Source organism: Pinus tabuliformis, chromosome Q (genome assembly GCF_031772625.1).
Source record: "Pinus tabuliformis cultivar Carrire ecotype Pingquan chromosome Q, CPIR1, whole genome shotgun sequence".
NCBI classification, from domain to species: domain Eukaryota; kingdom Viridiplantae; phylum Streptophyta; class Pinopsida; order Pinales; family Pinaceae; genus Pinus; species Pinus tabuliformis.
Genome location: NC_142296.1, coordinates 1356787982 through 1356799987, shown reverse-complemented (window position 1 = coordinate 1356799987; position 12006 = coordinate 1356787982). Strand labels below are relative to the sequence as shown.

Below are 12006 nucleotides of genomic sequence, written 5' to 3'. Positions count from 1 at the left end.
GGAGACCTGGCGCCTTAGGAGTCGAGTTATTTGGTTACAGGCTAGGGATGATAATACCAAATTTTTTCATAATTATGCGAAGGGGATAAGGGCCAACAACACTATTTGGAAGATTCCCACCGAGGATGGTCAATTCGCCCATTCCTTTCACCAACTGGCACATCTAGGCAACTCACACTTCCAACAGCTCTTCAAGGCTCCTCCTGGGGCCACACTTGCAGAAATAGTTCGAATTGTTGGGCTTTTCCCTCGCTTTGTTGACCAAGATGAGTCAGATGATCTTATTAAACTTGTTTCCATGGGGGAACTGGAATCACACTTAAATGGTTCAAAAAGGATAAGAGCCCTGGTCTGGATGGTTGGTCTGTTGAATTTTATATAGCCTTTTTTGACACCATTGAACAAGATCTCCTCAAGGTTGTGGAGGATTGCAAATTAACTGGTCACATGTATGAGGCTATCAACTCTACTTTCATTGCCCTCATTCCTAAAGTGGACTCCCCACTCTCATTCAATGATTTTAGGCCTATTTCCCTCTGCAACTGCCTCTACAAGATTATTGCCAATATCATTTCCAATCGTCTTAAGCCTATCTTATCTACCCAGATATTGCTTGAGCAATTTGCATTCTTGCATAATAGACAATACATGAGGCTATAGGTACTACCCAGGAGGCCCTCCACTCCATTAAGATGAAGCAACTTAAAGGAGCCATCCTTAAGATCAATCTCTCCAAGGCATTTGATCAGGTTAGTTGGCTATACATAAGAATGCTCCTCACTCATTTAGGCTTCCCCCTCTCTTTCATTCAATGGATCATGTGTTGCATTACTACTGTGTCCTTATTAATGGTTCAGCCTCCAACTCCTTTCATGCTAAGCACAGACTCAGATAAGGTTTCCCTCTCTCCCCACTCCTGTTTCTCCTTGTTATTGAAGGTCTGAGTAGATCAATATTATAGGCTAGAAGGGAGGGGCAATTACTGGGTCTCAAGATAACTGATCATTGTACTATATCCCTTCTTTTTGTGGACGATGTGCTCATCTTCCTCAATGGAGGCATTCAAGATTTCTCTGTACTCTATGATATTTTGATGCTCTTCTCAACTGCTACCAGTATGGAATCCAACAGGCTAAGATCCACTATCTCCCTCTCAGCTTTCACTCCACAGGAAATTTGGATTACACTACAGGAATTTCCATTCTCGAGACTACAATTGGAGTATAGGCTCAAACATCTTGGTTTTCGAATCAAACCTCACTGTTACAAAATTGCGGGCTGGATTTGGCTTGTTGCCAAGGTTGAAAAGAGATTACACAACTGGAACCATAGGTTTTTATCTAGAGTAGGATGATTGGTCCTCATTAATTCGGTCCTAGAGGCAACTTTGGTGTACTGGATGTCTTTAGCTTGGATTCCTAAAGGAATCCTTTCACGGATACAAAAAATATGTTGTAGATTCCTTTGGAATGGATACAAGGAAGGGAAGCCATTTACTTGGGTGGGATGCTGCAACATTGCACTACCCAAGAAGTGGGGTGGCTAGGGTTTGAAAGACCTACCTTCTTTAGCCCATGCTTTTGCTGTCAAGATGGGTTGGATTATACTTAACTCTCACAGTCTCTGGACCGAAGTGGTACACTACAAATATATATGGCCCTTATAGAATATGGATTGGATTCGCCTACCTACATGGAAAAGAACAGGTATATCTACGATCTGGCGAGTTGTTTTACATACCCTTCCCACTATCAGAAATGGCCTTGCATGGTGCATTAGAGCTGGCACATCTGTGCGTATTGGCATGGATCCCTGGACTGGTTGTGGCAACATGTACCGACTTCCTCCTGATCTTATTAATTTCCTTAAGAACAGAGGTATTCATATGATTGCCAATATTGCTGATTTGGAGAACACTTCCATATTTGTACAAGCATGGAAATCTGCTGATCTTTTGGGTATCCCAGTCCAATGGCACCAGGCATGGGTAGGATATATATCTGCACTGACTGAATCTCATGTTCGCATCAAGGAGGGTGATGACGAACTCATTTGGGCTCCAGCTGGGCATGGAGTATACACACCTAAAGAAGGTTATCCTATTATTCATGCCACTCACATGCCACTTGTGCTCATGGATTGGTGGCATGCTCTTTGGAAGCTCAAAGCTCCCCCCGCACCAAACTGTTTATGTGGAATGTTTTAATGAACAAGACACCTACCGGGGGTAATCTAATGAAAAGATCCTTTTATGACCCCTCTTGGTGTGCTTTATGTCACTAGGTTGAGGAAACTAATGATCATCTCTTTCTCCATTTCCCCACGGTGATCAATATATGGGAACAAGTACTTTCTACATTGTCCATTACTATCAGATGGCACAGACAAAACACATTGGAGGCTTGGAATCATTGGAGGGAGGGGTCCATGAACTAGAAAAATCACTGTCTCCCTCTGATTATATGCTGGACCATTTGGTTGAATAGAAACGGTATCATCTTTAGAGGCAGAGTTGCTTGCTAGCCATTATCTATTGCCTAGATCATCAATGCCTGTCATGAAATTCCAGAAGACGACCCCACACCACCTATCCGAGTTGTGACACCTGAAGTCATAAACCGTAATCATTCTTGGGCATATTTTGATGGTGCTGCTCAAGAAAAAGGGTGTGTGGGGGGGGGTATTTTATTGCACAAATATGAAAGTCATGTTTACCGAATCCAGATGGGCTTGGGGATTGGTACTAATAATTTTGCTGAACTCATCACCCTTAGACATTTGCTCCATTTTGCACTAGCACATGATTGCAGACATATTCAGATATTTGGGGATTCTAAAATCATCATAAACTGGTTCAATAATACATCTGCATGTCATGTGCACTCTCTTAGGAATATATTGGATGAAGTCATGCTTTTAAAATCTCAATTTGATTATATTTCTTGTCAACACATTTATAGGGAGCGCAATCAGGCTGCCGACTAGTTATCCAAGGCGGCCATGGTCCAGCCTAGGGGGTTATGGCTAATACAAGAGAAGAAGGATGCAGATCATTTTCAATACTACCATCGGCCTTATATTGATCAGTTATACCAGCGAGCTGATAGGCCCTAATCTGCAATATTTATCAGCGATTTCTATCAGTACTTGGTTTATATATTTTGTATATATCTTTTCATGAACAATCATAGTATACCCCTTGTGGGTAATTTTGTACATACATATTCATTTTTATGGCTACAACTCAACTTACTGCATATGCCGTTCAAGTATCTACAACATGTAATTTTCATAATTAATAGAAAATTGTGATTTTTCCGTGGGGAAAAAAATTCAAAACCAAAATAAAATAAACACAATAATTTATGTATTATATTTAATATATAATATAAATATAACCAAAATAAAATATATAATATAAACAATTTTATATTTAAATATTTATAAAATTATAAAATTTAGGTGATTCATCACCCTGAAAAACCCTCCGGGCACTTGAATTCTACAAATTCAACAACTTAAACTCATTTTTTAAAAAAATATTTGTTGGATTTGGTTTAAAATTAATGAGAAAAATGATTGTGGCAAAGGTCATTTCGTCTATAAGTTAGACTACACACACACACACACACACACACACACATATATATATAATTAATTAATTATTTTATTTTTTAATTATATTGATTTTTCTATGCTTGCTACATGTATTATGCATATTTATTATCATGTACTTATCATATATGCTTCTTCATTCATAACTAACACCTAACATGTTTAACTTAAATCACACATTCTCCTTTGACTTTTTATTGTCTTTTGGTGCACTCTTTATAACGCTCACTTACAAAAGCAAAGGGCTTGACAACAAAGATCTCTTTGCAGCGTTAAAAGTAGATATCACAACATATTCTTAGCTAGGTGAAGTACTTATAATGGGTCATTTCAATGCTAGGATTGCAAGTGAGAAAGATAGCATTCTTTGTTGTAAAGAAGATTATGATCCTACCCATCTTACATAAGAGAGTAATCATTAGTGGTAAAGGATTTCAAAGGACAAGGACTACAATCTCTTTGGTGAACAATTGTTTACTATATGTGGAGCTTTCGATTTAGTCATTTGTAATGGTTTGACTAGATGGGCAAAGTTTGGTAATTTCATTTGCACTACTTGCAATGGAGCAAGTGTAGTAGATCATCTAATTTGCTTGCATGGTTTGTGTGAGAAAATGGAGGAATTTTGATTGGAGAAAAACTTTGGGATTTAAAATTGGACCACAAGCCAATTTGTTTAAGTTTCTGTTGGACTAGAAAGAATCGGTTAGGGTCAAAAACTCAGTGTGTTCAAAAAAATCTCCTGAAGGGAATAATTCTTTTGACTCTAGAAAATTGTAATACCTTCAAAATAACACTAGAGAGGCTCTTAGAGAAGGAAAAAATTCCAATTCATGGCCTTCATAGTCACGATTTAACACATTTAATTCAAAGCGCACTTGTAGAGTGCAAAAGAGCAAAAATAAGAAGTCTGAAACAAATTGCTTTCTGGTTAATGCTTGGTTTGATGAGGAATACAAAAAGGGAAGGAGAACGCTGAAAGAGTCAAACAAGGATAACATAAAACTCAAAGCTTACAAGCATATATTAAGAAAGAAAATGGTTGATTTCATGGTTTCAAGGGAAGAACTAATCTTCCTTAGGAAAAAGAACCCCAAATTATTTTGGAAGGAGCTCCAACTGGATGAAAATAGAAAATAGTATTACAATTGCTAAATGGTTTGACTTTGAAAGACAACTTTATGATCAAGATCCCAAGGTTGACCCTCCTCTGTTGGTCAACACTGATATTGAACTATTTACAATGCAAGAGGTAGAGATGGGTATCAAGACATTGGGTGTTGGAAAAGCAAAAGGCTTAACTGAACTCCAAGCAGAGTATCTAAAGTGGGGCTTAAAAATTCTTACACCTCACATTACAAAAAATTTCAACAACATCACACAATATGGGCTCCACAGATTGGACAACTAGTCTGGAAATACCTCTTTTCAGGAGTGGTGACGTGAATAATCCCTCCAATTATAGGACCATAATGATACAACCCTGATTTTCAAAGTTATTTGAAAGCATGCTAGAAAATAGAATCAACATGCGGGTGATAGAAAGAGATAAATGTGCTAAAGGGCAAGCAGTTTAGACCTAAACATTCCATAGTTGATCATAACATAACGGCACATCATTGAAAAATTTTGGGAGAAAAGGAAGAAGCCATTTGTTACTTTTTTCATAAAATCCTTTGAAACAGTTCCTAGGGATAAGCTTTGGAAAAGAATGGAGGAACTTGGGTTCCTAGCATTTGAGAGCAACTGTGCATAGTGTTATAGCTCCAAATCTCACTCTTATGTTTGTGATGCTGCACTCATGGCCTAGGGCAACCCCTCCTTCCAGACCTGGTCCAAAAATTTAAAAAACAGTGTTTTATTCCCTATACGCGACATTGCCTGAGTTAAACGCGTGTACACGCAGGTCTGTTATACCCAACCCGCGTGTATCTATTAAAACACTTAAAAAATAATAAATTCCTCTTTTTCGGGCGGAGATCGCGGGTTTTACCTGCTGGATCACCTGTTATTGCCCGTGGCCCAGTTCCCAACTAACTCCTAACTAAAAAACTACTTTGGAGAGCTATAAAAAGACATCAAAGGGAAGGCCAAAGGGAGAGAAGAGAGCAAGATTATTATGCTGAGATTTTTTAGACCAGGTCTGAAGTCCTTGGTGCTTTCTGCACTTCATAGGAAACCCTTGTTTCCATGTGTCTTGTGATCATTCATCCTTGATATCATCATTTGAGTAGGACTTGGAAGGAGCTCTTGTTGGATTGAGGCTTCCGAGGACAAGCTTGAAGAGTGGCTAAATTCGCAAGGGGGTGACAGTATCCATTTGGGAAAGTTTGTTATAAGGCTATTTTGTATACCGATGACCTTATTATGATCATGAAATCTACCCTTCGTTTGCAGGAGCACTTACTTTCCCTTAAGCATTTTTGTAGAGGGGTGGGGATGCAAGTCGATATTAGAAAAATGAAAGTAGTGGTTTTTTCTAACAAAAGAAAACATAACCAACATAAGTTCTACTTTGAAGGAAACATTTTGGAAGAAGTTGTGGATTACAAATACCTCAGAATTGACTTCAATAAAAATCTAAGTTGGGATGGTTGTAGAAAGAAAAGAACTTTGGGGGGTTGGAAAGAATTTTATGCTTTTCCAAATAGGTGTAGAGAGGCAGAGATATGGGATTGGAATACCACTCAAGCTCTTTTTGGGCTTTTAGTGATTTTGGCGATTCTCTACAGTTGTGAACTGTGGGCCAACAATAAATATGACATGTAGTGGAAACAAATTGAGAAAATTTAGAAGCACTTGATTACAAACAAGTTCAAAATTAAAAGTGCAGTTCCTTATGCTATCTTGTTGAGTGAAACGGGGGCTGCTCCTATTGAAGCAATCATAATGGTGTGAGTCATAAGATATTTAGAAATAATTGAGCAAATGGAAGAGGGAAGATGGCCTAAGGTTTTATTTAATGACATATTGTGCAAAAGAAAGAAGAATTGGATGCAACAAAATAACAAATGGTTTAGTAAATGGGGTATTTACTTGAACAGGTGTCCCACAAACAATAAAGAGATAAAAGTTTTTTTATGGAGAAGTTCCACAAGAGTACTTGGGATAAGGATCTAGGGAGAAAGAAAAAATACTATATTGAAGAGTTTAATTCCACTCATAATCATCAACAAAAAGCGTACATAGGGGCCAATATTTATTGGAGAGCCAAAATTCTTATTGCTTAGTTAAGGACTAATTCTCATCAACTTCGTTGTGAAACAGGGCGCTCGAAAAGGCCAAATGAAGTATGGGAAGAAAGAGTATGCATTTGTTTCTCTTCTAGAAAAGTGGAAACAGAAAAACATTTCATTTTAGCATGGAAGTCCTTCAAAGATAGCAGGGAAAGTTATACAGATGTTCAGGAAACTAGCTCTTGGGATAATTTATTCAGCGAGGTGCTTGTAGAGAAATTGGCAGCATTTATTGTGAGGCTTCACAGGAAAATGATTGAATACATGAATTATATGGTGAAGTAATCTGTCCCATCGACTATCTTTAGCCTCGTGGACGTTAAAACTTATTTATTTAAATCTTTTTTACCACCTTCACCACACACAATTGTGATGCACTTCCAATGTGTAATTCACACCTAACATGCTTAACTTAAGTATCACACTCGTACCTAACATGCTTAACTTAAGTATCACACTCTCCTTGGATTTGCATTTTGAATTTTCTTTATGATGCTTTTCGTGATATGTTAATCATCTTTGTTTGTAGATATTTTAACATTGTCAATAAGTGTAAAAGGGTAAATATTTGGTGTATATTATAGCATATGTTAACCATCTCTTGTTGGTAGATATTTTAACATTGTCAATGAGTGTAAAAGGGTAAATATTTGGTGTATATTATAGCATATGTTAATCATCTCTTGCCTTTAGATATTTTAACATTGTCAACGAGTGTAAAAGGGTAAATATTTGGTGTATATTATAGCATGTCTAATTTAGTAAGGACGTATATATTTAGCACGGGACTTCATTGAGAGACATCTTATTTCAATGTGTAATATTTAATCATTTAAATTAATTTAATAATCATGTCATAAACAAAATTTAAGTTGATATGGAAAGGATGATAATTTTTGATATCACTAAATCACACTTTCTTATATTATTGTTAGTTATCACATTTATCTTAAACAAATTCTATTTCTTTAAATTATGTTTTATACTATCAAAATTTAGAAACTTATAAACAAAACCATATTTTTATTTTGAAACTTAATTGTTTTGGTATTATCTTCCATCATAGAATATTAGATAGTTAAAAGATAAAATCATCTTTTCATTTCATATAAACATGTTTCATTTTTATTAGTTAAAGGGTTTAATGGTGCTCATCTCGTTAATGTTCCAATAAATATGATAATGATCCACCCATGAAGTGTAGACCAGTTGGTTTTCTTGGGGTTTAGTTAGTGCTAGATCACGGGTCCAAACCTCATGGGGAGGGTTTGAGGATGGAAGCCAATTTGGGGAATTAACTATCCCAAGAAGCATCCAGGCTCGATTGAGCCTCGCACAATCCTGGCGAATAACATCCCATTATGGGTAGATCGATCTTCTTCCATCCAATACAGGGGCTAGCCCCGACCTAAACTTAGCTTTGTCAATATATATGATAATGATACAAATGAGTTACTAACATAATTTAATGTTTCTTTTATATTAACTTCAATTTAAAATAAAATTATGTCCATTGATCCTTATAATATTAAAAAAATTCAAAATTAAAGTATGAAAACTGTTGTGTGCATGGCTATGCGTGATTCGACACATTCCACCATGCCATTCGACAATAATGTCGCAAAATTCATAAGTACGTTGAAGAATCTAAGCTTGTCGCCATCCAATGCATCATGATTCCTAATGAAGGTCAATCAATTAGCTTCGTTGTTGCCCTCCATTCGACAACAAAGGTCTCAAGTTGTTGTTGTTGTTGCTGCTATTGCGACTGATCCTAAGCCCCTTGAAATCTCTGTCAAGCTGACCTCTGTTCATGGTCATGGCATCGTCGTTGCGACTGAGATTTCTCTCTTAAAAGATCTAGTGTAGGCCCGCTCTCCCTTCATTTCTCGTGAGCGAAAGCTAGTTTTGGGAAAATTTATGCAATTGGATTCATCCCTCTGTAGATTTTAATCCCATATCTATGCCATCTTTAGCCACTCTTTTGTGGTTCAACTACCTAATTTTCCTCTTCATATGATGCACCCAGATTTAGTTACTCTTGTGTGGGTTCATCTCCCTAATTTTCTCCTTCATACGATGCACCTAGATATTTTATATGATGTTGGTAATTCCCTTGGAAAATTATTAAGATCGACACTAACAGGCTAGTGTAGGGTATTGTAACCTTTGCACTTATATGTGTTGAAGTTAATATCAACTAGGATTACCTCATAAAATCCTCATAAAATCCCCTTGAATTGGAGGGGAGTTGTTTACTTGAAACCACTGGCTTATAAGAACGCAATCTTTTATTGTAGGATTTGCCAAAAACCTGGTCATCTTTAGAATGTATGCCCTTCTTCTCAAGGGCCCTCTCCATGCTTGATGGACATGAAAAAGACTCAAGGGTGGAAAGATCCTAAAAATTCAAAGGGACGTTCTAGGAAACCTTCTATTCCTATGCAAGGTAGTAAATAACAACCAAAAACACCTTCATAAGATTCAAATCCTACAACCTTAGTGCAGCCATAGGTTGTCCTGTCTCATTCCTCTGATATTTGGGTTCTCTCGATGAATATGTTATAAAAAATACTCAACTATAATTCTGGCCTCACCTGTGAATGGGCACACATGATTCCATGAATCAGACCATTCATATGGTGATAAGGAAGCAACCAACATGGAATACCCTTCGAAAGTAGATATGTCTCAAGAAAAGGCAACAATTGTCTCCTCTACAATGGTTCCAAAACAAGCTCTCAGAATGGATTGATGTATGAAAGAAAAAAAAGAACTTAGAAAATACTAGTGGTCAATGGTGGGCTCCAAGATTAGAGTTGTAAATTAGATAATGGCCAATGCCCTAGTTTTGTGGGCGCGTTGTAAATATTGATGTATTAGGGATGTAATTTGAAAATTACAGGTAATATTAATTTAACTTACAATTTTTTTATTTTCAAATTCCTTTTGTAAAAGTTAAAATATTTTTGGATCAAATACTTTAATGTTTTTTTTTTTTTTTTGTAATATTATTATCAAATTCCTCTCTCAACAATTAAGATATTTATGAATTTTGATCCTTTGAGGTACATGATGAAAAACATTTTTATTTAAAATTTGAAGGTAATCTTATATTAAATTAAATTAAAATAAAATATAGGGTCAATTCTCGCCATTGTTATTGTAACATACATCTTTTGTAAACACAAGTTTATTAGGGGATTTGAATCTTAAATCTCATAATTTACATAACAATTACTAATTGAACTTCCCAAATATTTTATATGTGTGTGTGTGTGTGTGCGTGTGCACGTGTGGACGTATTAGTGTGTGTTTTGAGATGACTGGCATGCCTAACCTGTGGCTTGAGTGGCCATGATGCAGGGGCATCTAAGCCTTCAAAATCACCCGAGGATTGCACCTGGACTAGGCCACACTAGCCCTTAGTATGGCAGAATTTTTGCTCATGGAGTTTTGAACAGATGACCTTTACACCACAGAGTGCCTTAACAAATCACCTTGTCACCGTCTCCTCTACACCCCATGGCCTCCCAATGACTATATTTATATTTATATTAAATTTTAATTTAAGTATATATGAACTTAATACTTACATATTTATATTAAATTCAATTTTAAACTATTCATGATATTATAAATCTTAGCCCATGTGTGTTGGATTCAATGGTGGAAAGCAATGTCTTTCATCATTGGGAAATTCCCATGAGGGCTTTACCTAAAGCATAATGGTAGAATGTGTGGTTTCATTCTTAGAAACCCCATTAAATGGTTTTGTGGCATGTGTACACATAAGTGGATAAAGTAGAGTGGTAGAATGTGTGGTTTCATTCTTAGAAACCCCATTAAATGGTTTTGTGGCATGTGTACACATAAGTGGATAACCCCCCCCCCCCCCCCCCCCCCCACTTCCTCCTTTTAAAACAAAGTTATTTTTTATGACAAAGCCCCTTCCACTATAAAGGTTTCCCTTCAAAAAGCTCTTGCAGGATCTTCAAAAAAAGCAACTCTCCATAGATCTTACTTGCTACTTTTTAGATTGTCATTGAAATTGATACCCAATGGGTCTTCTTCATTAGGGAAATGCAGGGAAATCCCTCAAAGGGCGGGGCATGGAGTACACTACACATCTCCCACAAATTTTATCTTTCTTTTCCATCCAACACTGGGCTTGCAAAAAATAACTATGTTGAACTATTTTCCCTCAAAATTATTCTATAGATATATTGTGAACAAGGCATCACAAATTTGCATATATATGGGGACTCTTAGGTGGTTATAAAATGGATGACAAGAACTGCTCCAACTCAGAAACTACACTCTTCTATTACTCTTACAAAAAAATTAAACATATCCTCTCTCATATTACTAAGATTAGTTTCGATCATGTACAGAGAAAGATGAAATTGGAAGTTGATACACTCTCCAAAATTAGACTAGATTTGGACCAAGGCACATGCAAGAACACTGAGACTAAAGAAAAATAACTCTAGGAATATTTTCTTGACCCTTGGGCCTGGCTAGCTTCTTTTATGCAAAGTCATAGTTTTTTTTGGTCATTTAAGTGTGATGATAATATGATAGCAATTGATTGGACATTATATAGCCTAAATATAACTGAAAAGTAATTGTAATATAAAATGACAAAGACAAGATGTATATTTACTAGTAGATGAAAAAATAAGTACTATATTTCCATATGTGAGTGGGAAAATTTTTGGACATACTCAAGACCATGTGCCATATGAATGTTATCAAATATTTACAATTTTGTTTATATTTTATAAATGGAATTGCAAATTTTTATATATTTTTATTATTTGTTGAATTGAGGCTTCTGTGATCCATATTAGGTTACGAGAGATTTTTCGGCGTAAATCACAAGATCTATCATTTGTCGACACATTTCGAACCAAACCAGATCCAGCTTTGCATGATAAATAGCTTGAGCAGAGCCTCCAACGGCTAACTAGGGTAACGACTAAATTGGACTAGGGACATTAAATAATTTAAATTAATAAGGGACCTAGCCTCTAAATAATTTAATTTAAATGGTTGTTAATTTAATAAATATATAAATAATTTAATTTCATTGGTTATTAATTTAATAGTTAGTTAAAGGGGATTAACTAATAAATCCATAGAAAATAAATAT

General features: G+C 36.1%; 1 pseudogene; it reads left to right on the top strand.

Moving 5' to 3' along the window:
* Positions 1-1669: 1669 nt before the first annotated feature.
* The window catches only part of LOC149224956 (protein MICRORCHIDIA 1 pseudogene), a 69793-nt pseudogene continuing 59456 nt past the window's right edge, over positions 1670-12006 (top strand).